The sequence below is a fragment of the Coptis chinensis genome, chromosome 6 (assembly GCF_015680905.1).
Source record: "Coptis chinensis isolate HL-2020 chromosome 6, ASM1568090v1, whole genome shotgun sequence".
Lineage (NCBI taxonomy): Eukaryota > Viridiplantae > Streptophyta > Magnoliopsida > Ranunculales > Ranunculaceae > Coptis > Coptis chinensis.
Window position 1 is genome coordinate 7483816 of NC_141461.1, and position 17424 is coordinate 7501239.

Sequence of the window (17424 nt, forward strand, 5' to 3'; positions counted from 1 at the left end):
GTGCAAATCTACAGATAAACAAAGTCAATACTATTCTTGGAGGTGAAGTGATTGGTGCCAACGATCGTGGTTTTTGGAATCATCTTCATGATGTGAGACAAAAACTTGATGTTAGTGATGCTCAATGGGTTTTTAATCACTTCCAAAGAAGAGAAATTGATAATCCTTAGTTTTACCATGCTCATCAGTGTGATTTAGAAGGGAGAGTTGTTAATTTCTTTTAGGTTGATGCTAGGTCATGCATGTCCTACCAACAATTTGGAGATGTAGTCACTTTTGATACAACATACAAGACTAACAAGTACGAGTTACCTTTTGCACCATTCACTGGTGTAAACCATAACTTTCAAACTATCCAATTTGGATGTGCATTATATTGCTACAAGACGAAACGGAGAAGAGTTTCGATCTTATGGCTATTCAAGACTTGGAAGGAAGCAATGGGGGGAAAGGCTCCGATTTCTTTTATTATTGACTCAGATCCAACCATGAGAGTTGTTGTTCCTAAGGTGTTTCCTACCACACAACACAAGTTATGTTATTAGCATACTAAGAAGAAGTTTGGTAAAAAAATTAGGATATTTGCACTACAAAAAATCAAGTTATTTCTAAAGGGCCATGAAGGAATGTCTGAGTTTAACATTTAGGATTGAGGATTTTGAGAGAATTGAAGATGGAAATCATTGATAGCTAAATATGGGCTTACCAAAAATACTTGGTTGGATGGACTTTATAAAGATATAGAGGCATGGGTTCCAGTGTATAATCGAACTACTTTCTTTGCTGGTATGAATACTACTGGCCATAATGAGGGAATTAATAGCTTTTTCAAAGACTATATCTATAGTACTATTAGTCTAAAGGAATTCGTTCAAAAATATGAACAAGCTTTGAAGAATATAGAAGTAAAGGAGAGACACGATGCTTTTGAAGTAGAAAAAAAAGTAGAAAAAATTGTATTGTTACTGGAAGAAGTTTTATTTTGAAGCATGCAACGAAGATATATAATACAAGAAAGATTTATGAAAAATTTAGGGCTCAGTACTTTGATCTTGAGTTGTATAAAGCTAACTTTGTTGGTGGTAAGTTGAATACATATAAGGTGGAGTTCATGCTTAATAAAATTGATGGCTAGAATCAACATATATTGGATTGTGAAATGGAATCCACAAACTTGTGATCGGCGTTTTGTGAATGTCACCGTTATGAGTTCGTTGGAATACATTGTGCCCACTTAATAAATGTATTATCAAACTTGATGTTTATGAAATTCCTAAATGTTTCATAAAAGAAAGATGGTTGAAAAGGGCTAACAGATTTAGGAGAGATGATAAGGGAGGATCACAATGTCAAGAACAAATTGAAGTGATGAACCTTAGCTATTTATGCCAAGAAGAAACAAAATGGGCATGTATTGCCTTGTGAACTCCAGCAAGCTACAAGATATTCTTAGATGGTTTACGGGAACTCGGTAAAAAAATATCATGTATCACTCCAGGGGAAGTTGTCAAGGAAGATGCTCTAAGTGAATCAACACCATGTGCTTCAAGAGATGACCCTTCTTTGCCATCAGCACCATGTGATTCAAGAGCTAGATGACCCTTCTTTGCCTCCAGCGCTCTTAGATCCCCCTGTTTCACAAACTAAAGGTAGACCCAAAAAAGATGATGCATCACAAGGGGAACATGGTAGATACTTAGATCCTATGGAAGAACAAGGAAGTAATGTCACGCCGAGATCTCGCGGACACCTATCCCATTCTACCGAAATTTGTGAGTTTCCTTTGTTTGATCGACGTTCAGAAACCACAAAACCTGTCTATAACATGTCATAAACCCCGGACATCTTATAATTCCCTTCCAACAACCATACATACATCCAACAACCATATATACTACACTTAACTCTAACTACTACGGGGATATGGACGATATAACTACAAAACAAGGAGAACCGTTGCCAAACACGATTATTACATCAAAATGACCTAGCTCTCTATATATATGACAAAAAGAAACTAGTCTCTTTCTATACAACCAAAGGAAAAGAGCTAGGCTCATTATATACTGACAAAAAGAATAACCTAGGGTCATCTCTATACAATCCCAAATATAACCTTGACTCTTGCCTCGTCAAGCATAAGGGAATCCTCCCAAATCACCATACCCATCATCATTAGGGTTGGGAAACCCTCCAAGAATCGGCTCGTTCGAAATGTTAAGTAGGATGAGCAAACAACTATGCCCCGTGAGAAAACGCACATAACCAATAATAGTTTACTTATATAAAACATTTAAAACATGCGGGGTTTCTATAATAGTATTCAAATATTGTGACTATGTATATATACATCACTATCTAGCATAAATCAAATCGGCATGCTTCATTGATATACAAAATATAGTTTTCACGATCAAGATACAACATCGTGGGTCATTGCGATCCTATTAGAATGGTGAGGTACGACCGGTACTCGGCCCATCGCGAGCAATCTCGGTTCAAGACTTCCCGGTGTGAACCATAGATGTTTTTTCGATTTTACGGGAGGGGAGCTGAAATGCCGTTGTTGTGGTTACACACAAAATCCCCAAAGCTTTTTAGGGCTCAGGTGGGCCCTGGACCTACGACCCCCACGGCTGTCACCTAACTACGGTGGTCAACCGTTCGACGACCTTAGGCTTTCGGGATCGACACACATCCCGGGGAGTGGACTAAACTCTCACTCGCCTAAAACCTCATCGAGGTAGCATGTAACCCCACACAAGCTAATCACCATACAAAAGCGTGAACAAGCAATGGTTATCTAGAAAAGTAGAAAAGGAATTTCGGACTACATCCGATTGATGCATCCCTTTAAAGGTGGCCCACCACCTCGAAGGTGTGTACATGCATTGGAATCTACTTAACTGGCCGCGATCTCCGAAATCGACAAACGGTTCCTTCTTTATAGAATTCACAGTTCCTTTTCTAAATCTCCTCGTGATAAACATAGTAATATCTATATATATATATACTAGTATTACCGATTATTTTCAAATACTCTAGTTACATATCTAGTTTTTTTTTTAAAGCGGTTGATTATATAGGTGTGAGTTCTGGATTTCCAAATCGAAAGAACAACCTATGACTCCCAAACGGGCGGTCATAGTAAATAACAACCGATGATTCCCAAACGGCGAATCATCGTAAATAACACGACCATCCGGGACCAATCGTAACTTCGCACCTAGTTACAAACAACCGGGTAATCCTTACCCCGATTATAAAATCCATCTCTCTCTCTCCTTATCGAGACAAAGAGACGCGAACCTTTCCCCAAAACCAGGTTTTCACTTTTAACCGTAAAACAATCCTCTTGAAAACCATTTCGAAAAAGCTATCCATATACTTAATTCATATCGAGGGAAAACTACAATGCAAAAACATGAATATCATATATACATGCATGGTTGATACACAAACTATCTATTTCCAATTTGATCAATTCAAATCATGCATGAAAATAAGCGGACTATATATTGGGATGTAGGTTCCTACCTTAGCAAGCTCCGTTCTCCTCAATCCGTAACTTAAGAATCAAGCTCGCTTAACCGAATCAACTTCGAATTCAATCCTATATGACATATAAATATCGTCGGTTATTAGAATTGATCGAACAACGAGGAATTCTTATATAACGTAAGTCGAGAAGAATCTCGACACACGAATTTGGTTTGGTATTTATTTTATCTAACTACGGATTATCAAGAGCTACAGGCCATTTCGCATCGTTACTCGATCTCTGACTATTTCAGCCATGGCGAGCCCTCATATCTCGCCTAATCCTATCCCATCCCAATTCCAATTCCAAATTTTAACTACAACCCATTCTACACCTTCGATTCATATTAACTCTAACAATAATATCGGGGTGTTCTTTATCCCTCACTCATTACTCATTCAAGTCTTAAACAGTTATAAATCAACATGAATTGCTCGAAATTGGCTTGAATAATCAAATTCTTACCAAGTCAGCCACAAAATCACTCCTAGCTTGCTGCTCCACCAAAATCGCAGCTCTCCTTCTCCAAACCGAGCTACTGCCGAAGTGTACAACCAACCCATTCAAATATCTTTCATCCAATACCACTAAAACGAGTTTAAACTAATCGTTTGAAACCAAATTACTCTTCCTTCGTAAAAAACACGACGCAATTCAAATAATTTTTCGACTCCACCACTGTTTCACTCCACTCCAGCTCGTCCAACTGCTATTGCCGACCTTCAACACCCCTAATACAATCCATTTCAGCATCACAACCTCAAGAAATCGAAATTGAAGCAAATTAACTCACCTGGCAGCGGCGGCAGCGGCGGCACGACGCAATTCCAATAATTTTTTGAATTCCCACGCTTGGTTGAGTGTTGTTAAGGTTTTGGGCGTTTAAGTTTTTGAGTGGAATCGATTGGAGACGCATTCACTCACCCGCTGGCATTGTGATTTGGCGTCGGGATGCTCGAATTTCCAAGAGATTTCAATCCTCTCACTTCATTCTAGTGTTTCTAGGTTTGAGGCCGAAGTATTGAAGTAAAATCGATGGGGAATTGAGAGGATTAGGTCTCTCTCTCTCCTAGGGTTTTGAAAGTGCGAATTGGGGAAGAAGAGGAAGTGCGATTTTCTGTTTTCGCGATTTTGGTTTTTGCCCGATTTTTTATTTTTTTCAATTTCGCGATTTCGGCCGATACTTTTGGGCCCAAGCCCGATCGATTCCAATTGGACTTAAGGTCCTAATACGCCTAACCACCACTCGTTTGGAATTCGTAATTATTTTTCGGCTCATCGCTAAATTTGATCTTCTATATTCTATCTCTCCGGAGCTATAACAATAACCCACTCATGCGTGTAAGCCGTTACGTTTCTCGTGATACCAAGACGAGAAAGAAAACCATAACCGCCATTTTTGGTCAAATTTTAGCCTATGGTCGCTACCTAACGTGACTTATGAGTGGAGTCAAGTTTTCGTAAATTATTTACCTTTGAAATATAAACCCGACGACCAAATTACATAACAACCCTGGATTTGATATGAAATTTACAAAAATACCCTTAATAATAATTCAAGACTTTACAAGTAAGAACACAAGAAAATGTCACGTTTGCAACCCTTATATATGCTGATCATGACAATCGTAATTGTCCTTAAAAAAAAAGACAAAGTCGGATCACAAAGGTACAAACTACTATAGTATTATTTATTTTTTTTTACACTTTTTTCATGTAGTCTCGCAGCTATTAATATAGTTTCAGTGTATTTTCTACATGCGCGTCAATAATGGAAGGATCTTAAGATTTGAGTAACACGTAGTATTTATTTCTAGTTCAGTTTGATTGTTATTTTGTACTTAGAAGGGGGCAACGGGTAGAACTCTACTGATGGGTTACAATATATTTATTTTGGTTTGTAAATAATTTTGTTTACAGTATATATAGCAATGGTGAAGTGCTACACTTCTATTACTTTGTAAATTTTGCTTTGCAGATCGACCTTGTTTCGATCTTGATTGTAACAGAGTAGTAAGTCTTTTTGGTGCAGTGCACACTATATGTTTTTTTTTATAAACAATCTCCTCTCATTTATGTTGTTTTTAGCCATAGTCCATATAGCAGTTCAGTGTTTGTTCTGTAACGCCCGTATTTGTAATATGTATTTATTTATTTTATTTATTTAAAATTTGTTGGATTGGATTTGGGATATGTGGGTCTGATTTCTGGGCTCGAGTCTGTGTTGGGCTTAGGTTTCAAACCCAGGTATATATATTCATATTTTTCCAGAGAATAGGGTTTTTGGGATAAAAATAAAACAAAATGGAGGCGGAGATAAAAAACTCGCTTGATAGAGAGTTGGAGCGCAACGATTCAGACTATGAGGGATTCGTGGAGCTTTTAATTAATATGAGTAGTTATTTTGTTTTTCAATTTCACGTGTGTACAGAAATAGCTTTACTGTCAAAGGTTTTCGCTTTGTATTTTTCTATGTTATTCTGCGGTACTGTCGAATAGTTAAAAATGGTTCACTGTTGCTATTTTGATTTGCTGAACGAAACTGTTGAAACTCTGAATTTTGAACTGCTGAAACTCGGATATGTGTGTTAATAGCGGCGTGAGCCAAACATCTTACTGTATATTATTTTGAACTGTCGAAGCTTGATTGGGCTCGTTAATGGTAGTGCAAGCCCAGGAGAAAGAAATCGTCCTGCATAGTTTTTAACTCTTTTTGTTGTGGTTTTAAATTCTTATTGTTGTGAAGTGTTGGGTATATTGTATTGATTGTGGGTTGTTGGTTTATGGGGGATTGTCGGGTTTAAAAATCGGTGGCTTAACTGTCGCGGTGTATGGGTGAAGTGTGTGTTGATTGAACTGTGTTTGGTGAATGGAGATTTGATTGTTTAGGGATGGATGTTTGGTTGTTGGTTGTCGAGTGGGGCTGTGGGAAGCCGTCGGGCGGTGGTGAATGGAGGTCGAGATCTTGGAGAGTGATTTCGAGTTTAATAATTATAGTTTTTGCCTTAATTAAAGTGGTAGGGGTTTTGATTTGGAGTAATTTCGATTAGGTTTGGAGTGGTAGCGGGTGGAATTCGTGGTGGTTGGTGGTGGAGGATAGGCTGCTGGTGAGGGGAGGAAGATGACCTCTCTGTTGGGCCTTGGGCCCAACCTAAGTTGGTTTGTTTGGGTCGGGCAAGTTTAGATTAGTTTTCTTTGGGTCAGTTGGGTTTAAGTTGTTGGGCCGGATTCTATTCTTTTGAGCATGGGCCGGTTTCCTTTTAATTTTGTGGGCTGGGTCATTATTGTTTTAAGTGGATATGTTTCTGATAGATATTTTTAGTTGGGCTAAATCTGTTTTTAGGCTAGTTTCTGGTTTGGCTTTTATGTTTAGTTATGTGGATCCGGCTAACATTATTTGAATCTTTTGTTTGAGTCATGGGCTTGGCTAGTTGGGTCCGAACCATGACCTTAGCCATGAGCCCATGAGCCATGCACCTTTACCTTAGCCATGACCTGAACTATGACCTTAGCCATGAACCATGGCTATGACCATGAACTTGCTGAACATGGAAATGACATGTTGACTTTGACATTGACCGTTGACTGTGGAATATTGACTTTTTCCATATTTTCACATATTTAATTTTATGGACAAATGTAATAATAAAATGTTGTCGAAAAATTGTATAACCTTGTTTGTCATTATCTAATTAAGATTTGACGTGAGTAATGTGTAAAGCTGTAGACACCCCATTTTTGCACCCCAGGCATAATTCATTCATGATTTTACCTTGAATTAAATATGATAATATAAGGTGATTTGCTTTCTAGAGTCTTCATTTCTACTTCAAACTTCTTTCTTTTCATCTTCTTTTAGAGTCTTTAGACTCTCCTCATTATGTTCTAGTTATGACTGAAGTTTCGTTGCTTTCTGAGTTTTGAGCTGAAAATGACCAAAATGCCCCTGTAACCCTTTGGAGCCCAAATCTCGTTTTTTCCGCTCTTTCTTTGGATGAGATTATTTCCTGTTTGAATTCCCCTTGAAAAATCCTTGGAAATGAGTACAAGCTTGCCTAGGTTCCTTTTGGATTTGTAAACCCTAATCTTTCTTTTTATCCGCTTTTCATTGGATTTACAGGCGACTTGTTGAGTGTAACGATTTATTGGAGTAAGATTTCGACCCAAGGGTAATTTTAAATGTTCATGGACCTTCCTAATGGATTAATGAACAACTTTTGTGAAGAAGAGTTTTCCTAATTTTGACCCGGTCAAAGGGAATTTCCAGCATTGAAAATATGGTCAAAATGGGCCTTTTTGTGGTTTTTGGACTTGTGCTCGTGGGCTGTGGATCCAGATCGAGTTGGACCTTTTCATTAGGGTTTCTAGCCCATTTTAAAGCCTCCAAAAACCTAGAGAACCTTCCTTAATTGTTTGATTTGATTTGATCCCTAAAATCAAGAATATTCTAGAGAATATGCCATTTTGGAGCCATGTTTGGAAACCCTGGATTATGGGCTCATTGAGGACGTGTAGGGCTTGGTTTTTTGCCCTAATCCATCTGAAATATCCAAAAACCAAGGGCCAAGATCGCACCCCTTATCCCACCTCTTGAATCAAAGGCCAGATTTAGGAGGTGCAACTAGAAAGAGATCAAGCCATTAGATTTTTTCTTAATCAATACTCAGCCATTGGATCAAACTCATTACCATATTTGAATCTGCACACAAAAGCTATAAATATGGGTCTCATTCACCCACAAAAAACATCTGGAGCTAAGGATCTGGAGCTAGGAATTCGAAGTTAATAATCTGGACCTAGTTATTCAGAGCTAATAGCCTAGTAGTTTTCTTTTCTTGAGTGTTTTTCTTTTTTTCTTTTCTAGTTCATCATTCTAGAGTAGAATTTCTTTAGTTTAATCTGGAGTTGAAGGTAAAATTTCAACTTCGAGGTTTTTCTAATGAAGTTCTTCGTGTTCTTCGTCTTTAGTATTCTTTTCCCCTCTTTCGATCTTAAGTAGAAGCTTCTTTTCACCAAAAGCTGTTTTTTTCTCAAATCACATGTTTCAATCCAAAAATCATAGTTGTCAATTCCAAATCAAGTTTACCATCATCATTTATCAACAATCAATCAAGATCATCAATCAATCAATCAATCAAGATCAAGTATGAGGCACATTCCAAACAAGGTGACATCTTTCTTTTCTCTTTTATTTTAATTAGTATTGCATATTAGGATTATTTGTTTTTTAGTTTTATTATAGCATATAGTTATTAGTTTTAAATAATTTAGTGAAGATCATCCAATTTGGTAGATTAATGTTTCAAGCTTTCTTATTTTTGCCTATCTTAATACATTACACCTCAATAGAAGTAAAGGTTTGGTTTTACAGCGAGCGTGGGTGCCTAACACCTTCCCACATCGTACCTTGACTCTCGAACCCAATAATCATCTAGTTTCGAGGGCTAGTCCTTCACATAGGTTTTACTCAACTTTTCCTTAATAAAGTTAGTGGCGACTCTAAAATCAATTGCATAGACCTAGGTACACATTTTTGTGCGTACAAGTTTTTTGGCGACTCTGCTAGGGACATCCTGAGAGAGTCAGACTTATGTTTTCTTTTGAGGTATTTCAGTTAAGATAGGAAAGAAGAAAGCTTATCCGGAAGCCAGTTGGAATAGAAGGCCGGGGTTAAGGTTATCTCGTGCAACCGTTAACTCGCTTATGGAAATGGAGAATCTACCAGCTAATTCTCCTCAATGGTCTTTTCCACTAGCGTCTCAGCTGATGGTTAGTTCCCCGCTTATCTCTCAAGGTGAACAATCACTGTCTAGCAATGGACAACCACCCCAAGGAGGTGGTTAGAGTCCAACATCACCCCCTCCTGGATCGGACAAATTAATGAGACAAGCAATGGAGACAATGTTTCAAGAAATGCTACCAAAATTCATGAACATGGGGCAAGGACAATTTTCTCAAAGGCAATCCACTCCGCTACCACCACCAAGGTTTGATTTTAACCTACCTACTCCATAAGCTCAACTACCTACTAGGAATTTCATGCATCAATCCACCCAACTACAACTTCTTATACCAACTCAGACACCAAGCCAACCCATCTCTTATATCGACCCTACCTACGTGGCATAACCCACCGTTCACCATTCATACTACAACCCAAACCAATATACATACACACCCATATTCACCCCAAATTTATCCCAACCCATGAGCTCTACACCATTCATGTTCCCTCCTCCATACATCACACAGACACCACAACCTACCACTTATATGAACACCCAAAATCAAATTCCTATCATCCAAGATCAATACCAAGGCCCAGTGGTAGACAAATTGAAAAAGCTTGAGGAAGCACTGACCAAGATCAAAGTGGACGAGTTCGATTTGGATAGTCTTTGTCCATATCCACAAATTAGGGTTCCACATGGTTTCGAATTCCCTAAGATGGAGAGATATGACGGAACTGGGTGTCCCAAAGCCCATGTGAAAATGTACGCTAGCTACTTGCAGCCTATGGGGATCGGGCCAGAACTATTGGTCCAATTATTCCAAAGGAGTTTAAAGGGTGCGGCACTGACTTGGTGGATGAACACAGAGGCTCAGAAGATGAGATCGTGGGCTGAACTTGCAATAGCTTTGGTGACCCATTTTTCATACAATACAGACATCTAGATGGGTCGAAGACAATTGGAGACACTCAAGCAAGGTCCTACTGAGACATTCACCAAGTATGTAACCAAGTGGAGGACCAAAGCAGCTCAGATTCTAGACAGGCCGTCAGAGACCAAACAGATTCGAATGGTGGTAAAAAGTTTGAACTCCGAATATGCAAATTGATTGAGTCTCAGCTATCATCCATCTTTTTAGGCTTTGGTTTCAGCAGGGACTCAAATTGAAGATGTTTTAGCTTGTGGAACTATGACCTCAATTGTATCATCAGGTTCAAATGATGCTCAGAAGAAGAAGCCACCTTCAGTTATTGTCAATAAGCCAAAGGACACACATGCCGTTGCCACACAAGTACAACCTCAGCCACATACGCAAATTCAGTCGGAGGTGACAACTCATCCTTTTTCCAATCAAGTCATTTTCCCTCCAAGACAACAAGACAGGGGTTTTCCCAGGCAACAGAGGCAGTTCATAGAATTGGGCTTCCCATTACAAGTTGTATTGAGGGCTTTAGTCCAACAGGGATTGATTACGTTAATGTAGCCGAGGCCTCCTCCAAATCCAGTGTCGTTCTGGTATAATGCTTCGAAACATTGTGACTTCCATCAGGCTCCAGGTCACACGACGGAGAGGTGCATGCTCCTTAAACATCTTATCCAAAACTTAATTGATGAGGGTAAGATAGATGCCTCCAGTCTCGGCACTCCCAATATTTCGACAAATCCATTTCCAATTCATAATGGAAGAGTTAATACTTTGGAAGCTGTCAAGAAGGGTCCGACATCATTCATCATTCCGATCAGACAGACGTCCAATGTTAGCGCCACAAGGCCAGTTAATCTTCAAGATGCAGTTAGAAGATGCATGGATCAAACAAAGCCTAGAGGTATCTAATTAAATGAGGTGGTAGCACCATTTCTACATACTCCACAAATTCAAAAGCCGTTCAAGTTGACTAGAGAGCATCTGGAATCCTTTATGATGCAGAGGCCCATTACGAAATGGGTAGATCCTTTGAATACATCTCAATCCGCGACATCACAAGTTGGGTCAGAACCTCAAGGACCCGTTATTCGCCAGAATCCAACTCAGCAGCAGGTGATCCCAACTCCTATCACAATCCCCAAGGTCCAGTTTGTGCCAGCCAAGAGTCACGATACCGAGGAGGTTCTAGGGAAGAAGTTAATTGAGCCCGAGAAAAGTAAAGATGACTCAGCAATCTCACTACATCAGTTGAAGCAATTAGAACCTAGTTTGGCAGAGGAATGTGTTGAGACTCACGGTTTGACAAGAAGAGGAAGGATATACAAGGCACCACACTTACAGAAGGATCAGGTTTTGTCCCAACAGCCTGACCCGCCCACGGCTACTGAACCAGAGAAGCAGGAGGGTAATGAGGTAATCCAACAATTGCAGAAAACCAAGTCCAATATTTTCATATGGGGTTTACTCATGACATCACCCCAACATAGGCAAGCAGTTCTTCAAGTCTTGAACCAAGCTCATGTTCCAGTTTCTATCCAGCCAGACGATTTGGCACGTATTGTTGCTTCCCTCAGGAAGACAAACTCCATAATATTTTCTGATGGTGATCTAACCGCAGATGGAATAATCCACACGAAAGCGTTGACTATTACGGTGCATTGCAACAACCATAAGGTGTCATTTGTACTGATTGACAATGGATCTGGTTTAAATATCTGCCCAGTCAATTCTGCGAAAGCCATTGGAATCATGCCAGAAGACTTCACTTTCACTAAAGATATAGCCAGAGCAGTTCATGGGTTTGATAATCAGAGAAGAGAAGTCCTTGGCGAGTTCACAACTAACGTCCAAATAGGTCCAGTCACATTCAAAGTCACATTCTTGGCTATGGACATCGAGGCTAATTACAATTTCCTTTTAGGCAGACCGTGGCTACACCAGTCTGGCACAATTCCATCTACATTTCACAGAAAGCTTAAGTTCTTATGGCAAGAAAAGATTATCTGCATCACTAGTGATTCGGATGATCTGGATTCTTCAGAGGAGCATAAGGTGATACCAATGATTGAAGGAAAGTGTAACTACACCGAGCAACCATTAGGGATTGTGGAGTTTAGAGCACTCGATAAGGAGAAGCTCCCTACCCCATTTTGCAATGGAAATCCCAAGATGACTCAGTTGTTCCGTGAGCAGAACTATTTTCCAAGATTTGGATTGGGAAAAAACCAAAACGGCATTTTAGAACCACTACAGATTCCTAGTCAAGATGATCGAAAAGGGCTAGGCTATACTGAGGAGTTTGTGGAAGGACTGGCAGAATTATTTCTCGATTCTAACGCCACGGTGAATTATCTCAGATTGGCTCTACCTAATCTAGGGGCATAGATTGAGGCTATTATTGATTCCAACATATTTTGGGGCGAAGACGATGACCCAGATCTGCAACTCAGAAATTACTGTTTCAAAGCCAGATGTTAATTCCTATTAAGGATATCGCCAACTTAGGTTGGATCATGAGGCTAGACAGTTTAGTTGGATAAATGAGGTTGGATCGACATCCTCCTCGTCAGGTATGGACTATACTCCATCTTTTACTTTGGCCAGTTCCCCCAAGTTAGATACTGACCCAGGAGACGAGACTGTCACTCCTTATCATGTCCAGTTGGACCCTCATACCATACTTGATTTGGATGATCTGTTGAATATGGAATCTATTGTTGACTCAGTTCCAGTAGATGTTGAGAACATGCCACTTTCTGACTCCCAGACGCAATATGAGATTTGGGAAAGGTTTTTAGAGACCTTAGATTCTGATGAGGATCCATTCATTGATGGCGACTATGATGATTGGGGAACGCAAGTCATTATTGATCCAATCCCCAGCCATCATATTGCTCTGGTTGAGCCACCGGATGAATCCGATAGGGCTCAAAGGGCGTGAAACTTTTTGTTCTAACTCCTTTTGTACTATATTTCAAAAAATCCAAAAAAAATCAAATATTTCAAAAAATTCAAAAAAAAAATCAAATATTTCAAAAAAAAAAAAAAAATCAAATATTTCAGAAAATCCAAAAAAAAAATCAAATATTTCAAAAATATAAAAAAATCAAAAAAGTTTTCAAAATCCCACAGAATATGATTTACCCACTTGCCTTAGTGCAAGATGATTGAATGACTTGTGCAGATTATTATGATCCCCTCCCCCCGACAATGATAAGGAATGGACAATGAAGCTGCTGAGTCCATTCCTTCTCATGAGCAGTCTGAGAATTGACAGACGCTAGTCATTGTGGAGACAAAGACCATCAACCTTGGCACCACAGATGAACCACATTATGTGCAGATTGGTATAACCTTGATCCCCTCTGAGCGTTGAAGCCTGATCAAATTACTGAAGGAATCCATAGAAGTGTTGATCATACCTATGACAATCTATTGTCTTAAGGTGGTACATGATTTTCATTGTTCGAAGATGAGAGAATCACTCACCGAGAAGAAGAAATTGAGGAGGAAGAAAATTCAGCGGTTATGTTTGAGAACATTTTTTCAAATGTCTAAAATCATCAACATCAGCATTCAGCATTATGCATTTACCCTTGTGGAGAGGGCAAAACTCCACAACGTCATTTGATCAACTACCTTACTGAAGAAGGGGAATATTTTGCATTTCATCAATCAACGACTACTTAGCCAATCAACCAACCAGCTACCCTACCGTGGAGAGGGCAAATTCCATATTGCATCATTAGCCTCGATCGAAAACATGAGAGCTATCTATCAAAGAAGTCAACTGACTCGAATCTGACTACATCAAAGAGCAGAATGCTGAAAGGAATTCATCTATGATCAACATTTTTGAGAGCCGAGATATATGAAGTAGGGCATTGATGTTCTACTGGGACTTAGATACCAATGGAGACAGATTGTTGCAAGTAAAGCTGGGCAAGCGGATCCAGACTAGAGTGGAATCAATGAACCAGAAAGTTCAAACCCAACAGTGAATGTCCATTCACTATGAAGATTCTACATGAAAAATCCTACTAATGCCGACCAATTAAAGAGGTACTATTTTTTACCCAGCTTTGTTTATTTTAAGACGAAGAGTATAATGGAAATCTTAGATAGACGATGGAATAGGCCATCTTTAATCGTTTTGTTTTTAGCCTCATAAGCCCACTTAATGTCATATGCTACCATTAGAAGCCCATTTGAGCCTTAGCCTATTCTTTTATTTCCCACAATATAAGCCCATATCTTTTAGGAAGCCTAATAAATCTTTAGCCTACCCATAGATTGCCCATACCTATTTTTATAGAACTTGTCATATTCCAGGGGTATCATTCCATCCATCTTTGATCACAAAACAATCACCCCCATGTTATTTATCCCAAGAAGATGTTGAAGAAAATTCTAGTGTAAAGGGGAAAAAAAAAAAAAAAAAAAAAAAAAAAAAGAAAACCCCCGAAAGTAACTCAAAATGCTTAGAGTTGCACAAAATAATCAACACGGTCCAAAATGAAAACCTAAACAAGGGGCATTTTTATTTAAGATTTGGGATCCGTATCATCATCTCACTACCATCATTCCAATTACTCATCCCTTTATATGACAAGTTCTACTCCAAAAATAAATTTTGATTCTATCCCTTCTTTCTGAGCCCATCACCTAAGCCTACATTATAGTCCTATGAAAGTCCGCTCTTGATCTCTAAGTCCACTATATCTCCTAGTTGAGAAGTACTCGAGGCAAAAAAAAAAAAAAAAAAAAAAAAAAAAAAAAAAAAAAAAAAAAAAGGAAGGCATTGGAGGATTCACTACTAGTGTTTGCGATGTATGAGGAAGTCGTCTCCAGAAGATTGGTCCTATGCTTTATGCTCTATCTGTGTTGGAAAAAAGTTTTTGGGTGTCGTTCAGTACGTTGTGAAGGTCAAACAATCAAAGGAAAAAGAATATCATCTAATTCATAGGTGCCAAGTTTGATCGTACTTCTATCTGATGGTTGTCCTCATGCTCACATTCTTGTCGGTAACTCATTCCCCCACCTTCACTTGTGATGCAATCATTTGTGGTATTTCTTGTTCTGTGGATAAAAAAATGTTTTGTTTCACATTGTTTTCAAAATGAATTTCAAAAAAAAAAAAAAAAAAAAAAATTGATTTGTTTTCGAAAACTTGGTTTGCTTTGGATGGCTTATGACGAAAAATCTAGGTTGACATCACAAGCACGTAGAGAATTCTGAAGCAATCATATCCAAACTAAACCATGCATTGTTTTACTAACATAGCATGCATACACCACAATCTTTCTAACTATTCATGCTAACATAGTTGCATTATTTTCATGCATATATCATGTATATTTCACTCCATTGTAATATGTGTAGAGAGAAATAAATTGTCTAACCTTTGTCGAGGAAGTTTCTTTAAGTTTCACAGTTGCTAAATGCCAAGAGTACGTGAGAGCAAAGCTGTCATTGGTAAATAAGCTTGACGTTTTGTCATCACCAACTTCTCCTCCGTTGGACTGATCAGCTAAGTAAGGTATGGCTCATCCTCATCGTATGTGTGTACTGTGAGTTTGTTGATTTCAGACCTAATTGTTTGGTGAGGAAAGCGCAAATTTGAGTTTACATGTAAATAAGTGAAGCGCATGTATGAGATTCACGATAAAAAAAATATTGCGGTGGCTTACCTTGGCCTGGCGCCAGCATGGCATAGCGTGGTGTAGACTGCCTGACAGTGCGGCACTTTGGCTTATCTCCTTCTCTCGATGCAGCAAGGTATGTCTACCTCTCCGGGAATAAGGTTTCCTACGACAAAGGGAAAGGAAAAGGTAAGATTTCTCTACTCAGAAATAGATGTATCAGTAATACAGACTAATTTGCATGGTATAGTTGAGTCCTCATTATGTAGGCCTGGATATTGTACAGATCGTCTGCATATGTAAGAATGTCCATAGTCAGCATGCTGTCGACACATGTGAGCCTGGCCCCCATGTGTCCTGAGTTCACCATCATTAGTCGTGTGTACAATAATAATGGTTAATTATCATGCATAATATTTCGTTCACTTGTTAGGGTGTAAGGGATAATAATTCGTGGCAGTAAAGAAATCAAACGTTAAAGATTGGTTTGTTTACATCTAGTTTTGATTGTCCTTAAGTGTAGTCTGTCATCTAGCGTTGGTTTAAGGTTTTCTAACGTTTCATATCACATCATCAGTAGGCCTAACAATAGCATGCATGTGTATATACTATGCGTTTTGTTTTGCTGACGTAAAAAAAAAAGAGAAAAAAAGATGAGAGAAGAACTTGACATGAACCAAAGGAAGAAAAGCAAGCTTACCATGGCTTGAAGAAGACGACTGTGAGGAGGCTGCCATGTTGACTCTCTGTATCGGTTGTGAAAAAAGTTGTTGAGGTACGTATGCACCTCCTCAAGCCTATATATAGCGTTCCTTTGCTCCAGCTTTTAGAAGTTGCAGGACCTTGCTTGAATCACAAATGGAAAGTGCTGATGGGCCTTAACAAGAGAAGGGAATAAAGCCGGAATAGAGCTGTAGGCTCAGTACTGGAAGGTAAGAAAAGGGAATAACGCGGTTTCTCTTTCTATTTTGAATTTTGGAAGTTTCTTTTTGTCCTGAGATTCCTCCTTTAGTTTCTCACAGGCGGTGGGCTGGCCCTTGTTTTTTGTTTTTAGCAAGTTCACTTGATACAAAATCAAGTTAGTTTTTAGGCCCAAATCTAATTTGACGTCCTGACCTGTTTTCTTTTTTGTCCTAGTGTCTGACCCGGGTTGGGCCAGTCTGAATTGGTTTTCATTAGTTTGACCCGGTTGGTCTAGACTGACCCGGTTTTGACCTGTTTGACCCGGTTCTCATCAGTTGACCCGGTTTTGACCAGTTTTGACAATTGACCAAGTTTGACAAAAAAATAAAAAAAATAAAACTTTTTAAAAAATAAATAAAAAATGATGAATATTAGTACCATGGGGTTCTTACCCTCCAGTATGAGAAAATATTCATCAAGTTTTTTGTTTGCTATATTGCACTATTGGCAACCACTTGATCATTAATATCATTTCGGTAACTCCATTTGTGCAACATTAAAATTGTTCGCGAGAACAATGTTAGTTTTTACTGACAGCCTCACGGATAGATCGGCCTGAACTCATAGTGGCAGTCTTTTCCAATCCAAGTACTTGAATGTAATTGATTGATTGATTGTTTG

The 17424-nt window shown here is 38.8% G+C and overlaps 1 long non-coding RNA gene across 1 annotated transcript; it reads right to left on the bottom strand.

The window, feature by feature from the left end:
* Window positions 1–1319: 1319 nt before the first annotated feature.
* On the bottom strand, window positions 1320–16744 carry LOC147491192 (uncharacterized). Its single transcript, XR_015200184.1, has 4 exons — window positions 16541–16744; window positions 15889–16006; window positions 15601–15789; window positions 1320–1643 (listed from the first exon to the last, which is right to left on the bottom strand). It is a non-coding gene; the product is annotated as an uncharacterized LOC147491192 (long non-coding RNA).
* Window positions 16745–17424: the final 680 nt, after the last annotated feature.